This window comes from Vombatus ursinus, unplaced genomic scaffold (assembly GCF_900497805.2).
Source record: "Vombatus ursinus unplaced genomic scaffold, bare-nosed wombat genome assembly UNPS02004405.1, whole genome shotgun sequence".
In the NCBI taxonomy this organism is placed as follows: domain Eukaryota; kingdom Metazoa; phylum Chordata; class Mammalia; order Diprotodontia; family Vombatidae; genus Vombatus; species Vombatus ursinus.
This window is the reverse complement of record NW_020944183.1, coordinates 109,374-115,326: the sequence shown is the minus strand read 5'-3', so window position 1 is coordinate 115,326 and position 5,953 is coordinate 109,374. Positions and strand designations below refer to the sequence as shown.

General features: G+C 46.9%; 1 pseudogene; it reads right to left on the bottom strand.

The window, feature by feature from the left end:
- Positions 1-1,599: 1,599 nt before the first annotated feature.
- On the bottom strand, positions 1,600-5,303 carry LOC114023178 (annotated as a pseudogene).
- Between the last annotated feature and the right edge of the window lie 650 nt (positions 5,304-5,953).

Sequence of the window (5,953 nt, the reverse complement as noted above, 5' to 3'; positions counted from 1 at the left end):
GAAGCATCAGTAGCTGGGAAGTTCATGTAGAAAATGGCATTTGACCTGGGCTTTGAAAGAAACCAAAGGAGGGGAGTACATTCCAAGTAGAGGGCACAGCCAATGCAAAGGTATAGCGATGGGAAATGGAGCCCACATAGGTGGCAAAGCCAGGATTTGAACCCAGGTAGAGTCAGGTTCTCTTGACTCCAAACTCAGCGCTTTTTCTTCTGCTCCACTGTGTTATTGCTTCTCTCAATTGTAGTTTTTACATCTGTAAAATGGAGCTTCTATTCCCAGGCTGCACCACCTCAGCACAGTTGGGAGTGCTGGGACTCTCTAGGAATGCTACCAGATAAAATGTATAAGGGCATCTACCCCTCATACAATAGAAAAGTTGGGTCTAAATGAAATGTGATTCCTGCCCCCCCCCAAAAAAAACACCTTGTGTTTATTATCTTCTTCACATGTATATATGTGTTTTTTCTCCCAACAAAATGAAAATTTCTAAAGGGCAGAGACTTTCATTTTTGTCCCTGTATCATGAGGGGCCAACCTAGAACCTCAGGCACAGTGAGAGCTTACTGAACACTTGTCAATCAGCTGACTGATCACAGACTTTAAGCCAGAAAGGATCTAAGAAGCCAGCAGGTCTAACCTCCTCATTCTACAGATGAGGAAACTGAGGCAGACAGAAGTAAAGTGACTTGCCCAAGGTCACACAGCTAGTAAGTGACTCAGGAGGGATTTGAACTCAGATCTTCCTGACTCCAAGGTCAGGCCTCTATCCCACGTACCAGGCTGCCTCTCTGATTAGTGGATTGATTGATTCCCTACTGATTGCCATTCCCAATCTCAGCCACTCATTCACCACGTTTCAGTTCCCTGTTTCCTAAGTAGGAAGGATGGAAATGAGAAGGAGGAAAAGCGAGAGGAATTTAATAGCTCACCCTGCTGACCTCTCACCGTGGTTCCATGCTGGTAGGAGGAGCTCAACCAACTGGAAGGAGCATTGAGACTGGAGTCAGAGGCCGTAGGTTCACATCCTGACTCTTGTCACTGCCTGTGGGACCTAGAGCAATCACTTGCTCTATCTGGGCCTCAGTTTCCTCCTCTGTAAAGTGTAGGCAGCTAGGTAGTGCAGTGGATAGAACACTGGACCTGGAGGTAGGAAGATCTGAGTTTCAATCTGGCTTCAGACACTTACTAGCTGTAAGACCCTGGACAAGTCACTTCACCCTGTTGGCCTCAGTTTCCTCATCTGTAAAATGAGCTGGAGAAGGAAATGGCAAATTGCTCCTGTATCTTTGCCAAGAATACCCCAAATGGGGTCTCAGAGAGTTGGACACAACGGAAATGACTAAACAACAACAAAGTACAGCCATGAGGCCCCAGGTTATTCTCAATCCCTTCCAATTCTAAATCTCTGATCCTAATTCCCAGATGGAGGGAGACCACTTCACCAGAGTCAAGGGAGAGTCTGAGGAGCCCGACCATCAAAGATGAACCAGGAATGAAAAGATCGATTCTCTGAGCTATGAATGGAAATCAGCAGAAAAACAAGATTTGCTCTTTTTTTTGTTATTCTAAATATTTTAATAAGAGTTCTGTGCAAGGCATTTAAAACACCAGTTTGTGAGGATAAACTCCATTGGAGAGAGAGAATATAGAACGCAGGTAGCCACTGAGCTAAGGAATTTTCTTGATTTGGGGCAGGATCTGAGAGGCCACTGTTTCCTGATCAGGCTTGCACTGCTATATCTCGTATTTCTCTTTTTCTGTGTCAAAAATCTCTCCTTCTTGGTGTCTAGGTTTGTGGAGCGTCTTCTTCTTGAAGTAAGCACAAGTAAGATGATTTGGAATTTTTACACCTGAAAGAGGTGGCAATGACAAATTTCTGATGGGTCCTTCTCAGATGAACACTATTGATGGTCAGAGGTCCAGTTACCCGTAGCAAGCCACTAGCCAGCTGCTTCAGGAAAACCACTCGCCTGCCCCTGTGGCAGCCAGTGAGCATGATCAGGACCATGCTGGGGTGATGCTAGATCAAAGTCTCCTCACATGCCGGCTAAAGGGATTTTTGCCATGACTTAGCAACTTTCTGGGCACCCGTGTGGTAAAGATTCACAAAATGTCATCAGCATCTTATGAATCTTTACCACACGAGTTCCTCCATTCTTTTTTTTTTTTTTTGTGAGGCAATTGAGGTTAAGTGACTTGCCCAGGGTCACACAGCTAGTAAGTGTCAAGTGTTATATGTCTGAGGTCGGATTTGAACTCAGGTCCTCTTGACTCGAGGGCTGGTGCTCTATCCACTGCGCCACCTACCTGCCCCATGGGTTCCTCTATTCTTATCACCACCAACTAGCTTTGAGATAGTAGCAGGCAACTTTTCTTTTTCCTTTCAATCTGGGTTTTTGGGGCAGCATATTTCCGTTTGTGCATGGCTCTCTGGGAATACATTGCAGACCTAGAGTTTCTACCTATCCCTTGAGCCAGGAGTGAGTTCTGGCTGCAGAGCTTTCGAGGCTTTTTCACCACCTTTTCAGCCACATCTTCCTTCTTGTTTTTCTCCTTTTTTTCCTTTCGGACCTTCTTTTCCTTTAGTTCCTTTGGGGGGGTTTTTTGTCTGCCATCTTGAGAGAAAGGAAAGAGCTGAATTTGCTCTTTTAAAAGACTTCTTGCCACCCAACTTTCAGGAGACTGGGTAAGCTGTGGGGTGCTGTCTATTTCTAGCTGCCTGCCCTGCCTCTCTTTGTTGGCCCCCTGCCAGTTTCTTAGAGGTACCCCAAGAGCTGGGAATGGGGCCCAGTGTCCCCAGCTTTTTGTGGCCCCAGCACATGCAGGAACTTCCCTTTCCTGCCTCCTAAAGCCTGTGAAACTCCAAAGCTTTCTCTCTCTCCTTGGATACTCTTGGGCATTATGGTAGCTCCCCATGCTCTGGCACTTGAGGCCTATTTCAGACAATAGAGGCTACTGACTGAGAACCCTCGACATCAGAAAAAGAAGAAGTGCAGTGACCATCTTGCTTGAAGGTTACAGACTGAAATTGCTCTCCTTGAAGCACAGCACTAGTGAAAGAGGACCTAAGTGCAAAATTGACCTCAGATGTTTATTAGCTGTATGACCTTGGTCAAGTCACTTCCTTTCTGGGCCTCAGTTTCCTCCTCTGTAAAATGAAGGCATTGACCAATAGGCCTCTGAGAGCCCTTTCAGTTCTAGATCTAGGATCCTCTCATCCTGTGAACCCTGTGTGTAAGGGGGTACAACTATTACAGAAGCCCAGGGACCTCAGAATCCATCACTTCTCAACAAATACCTAACCAAGAATCCCCTCTCCCTCCACGTGCAGCCGCCCAATCCTATTTTACGGGCTCACATTCCTCTCAGCTTTTTCCTTGTATTGACCTGAAATCTTCCCCTCTGTGCTGGGGCCCTGTCATTTTTGTCATTGTATCCCCAGCACCTAGCTCAGTGCCTGGTGACTGGTTGGACCTTAATGACCCTTGGGTTGATTAGAACATTTTCCTGGCATGAGTCAAGGCAAGGCAGAGTGGATTTGGGGAGGAGAAGTGAGGGGTTGGATTTGGAGTTGGAGGTCCTGGGTTGGAACGCCAACTCTGCCACTTAGGAGCATGGGGGCCCCAGGCTCTGCTTTCTCTTTTGCATTGTTACTGCCAACCAGGCCCAAGTGTCAGGCAGTCCCTGGAGTGAACCAGTTGCACTTCCTTCAGGGGCTATGGATTAAATTGTGGATTAAAATGTTAAATAATGAAAGAGAAGAAAATGAAGTGGGAGGGAGAAGAAGCTGGGCCTCAGTGAAGGAGACCCAAGGAGCAAAAAGCAGAGTTGGTCTTGAGGGCTGCTACATGCCCGTCTAAGTGAACAAACAGTGACAGTTGCTCTGTCCATGATGGAGATGTGCTGTTGGCCTTCTGGTGAGGAAGATGGCCTAGCCTAGAGAGAAGAAAGGGGTTTGGGAGAGACAGCTTAGTTATGGATACTCTGGGTATTAAATGACTTATAGTGACTATTTCAACAAAGATAACCTTGTTTGATGACCTGCTGATCATAAACCTCAGGCAGGCACACAATAAGGAGGATTAGGGTGAACAAAGGTATTTGCCCTTGTGATGAAAAAGATCCAGCATGGAGTCCAAGTTGGGGAGGAATTCCTAGATGCTTCTGTGTGTAAAAACAGTGTGCTGCTTCCATCAAGCCCTAGAACATCATAGATCCTCCTGGATGAGAGCTGTAACCCCTCACAAGAATTTGGCAGGATCATCCACACAGGAAAGACCAAGTGGATAAAAAATGTCTTGCCCAGATTATGACATGCAGGTGGATGGGCAGCCTATAGAACTTGTCCATCAATATGTGTATACAGGACAGAGAGTACAAATGTACCACATGTGGGGCCAAGAATTAAATGGGGGAAGGGGGAGGAAGGTGGGCCTTCAGGAAACTGCAAAGCTCCTTTAATGACCCCAAACTTGTCCTAGAAACAAAGGCCCATCTTTACAAAACTCGTATTCCACTGGTAGTATTATATGATTGTGAGACATGGGCCACAGAGGTCTCTGAAGTATTGAAAATGAGTATCACACAGCAGGCAATGGAGAGGAGCATATCGTTGGTGGGGGGTGGGGGGAAGCATGGGGGCATGGCACAAGCAGGATGCAACACACAACCGATGAAGGACTTCAAAGAAGACCAGGAGTAAAGGATTCCATGAGAGCCACACATGACAGAAAAAGATATGCTGCTCACAAGGAGAAAGTGACGACAGCCCATGTGCTCCATTGGCACCCTGGAGATGGCAGGAGAAAGTGAGGATGCCTCACAGCATGCTGAATAGCCTCCCTGCTCAGTAATTTCAGTCATGTCTGACTCTTTGTGACCCCATTTGGGGTTTTCTTGGCAGTGATATTGGAGTGGTTTGCCTTCTCCTTCTTTGCCTCATTTTGCAAATGAGGAAACTGAGGCAAACAGGGTGAAGTGACTTTCCCAGGGTCACCCAGCTAGGAAGTGTCTGAGGATAGAGTTGGAGCTCTCTGCACTGCAGTGCCACCTAGCCGTCCCCCAGCCTCCCTGTAGTGACCTTGGGGGAACACATGGGCCAGAGTCACTCAGGATGGTCAAGGTTACCATGGCATATCCAGTGGAATATCCAAGAGTGGCTCTTCCCTCTTCTTGTCCTCCCTTCTCCCCCTCCATCTCTCCCATCTGTTTTCTCCTCTTCACTTTCATAGCCTCCTCATTGGTCTCTCCATGTCCACTTTCCACCCTCTCCAATGCATGATTTTCCTAATGGCTCACACCATGTCGCTCTCCTGCTCAAGAGTTCCCAATTACTCCCACTTGCCTCTACGAACTTCTCTGCTTAGCATTCCAAGCCCATCGCGACCCGTCCCCAGCCGACTCTCTCCAGAATGACTGCAGATTTCTCCCCTTCCTATGCTATAGACAAGCTGGTCTACTTCTGGTTTCACGTGCCCAGCATCCTATCTCTTATCTCCATGCATTTGCATGGGCTGTCCTCCATCATGGCTAGCCTGGAATGCACTCCCTCCTCATTGCTACCTTATAAAGTCCTTCCCATCCTACTTTGAGTCCTAACGTTTGTACGGATTTTGTATTCATTTATCTGGGCACATGTTTTCACCAACAGAATATCAGCTCTTTGAGGGCAGGACCTGTTTCTTTTTCGTTATTGTTCTTGCACTCCCCAGTGCCTAGCACGGTGCCTGGCAATATAATAGGTGCTTGAGAAATACTTAGTGAATGAACACACTTCTCCTGACCATAGGATGCTGCGCTCATCTAATCCAATCCATCCATTTTGTGGAGGAAGGAAAAGAGAATGGCATAAGCATTTATAGAGTGCCTACTATGCGCCAGGCACCGTGCTGGGTGCTTTTACAATTATTATCTCATTTGATCCTCGAAACAACTATTCTTATTGACATTTTAC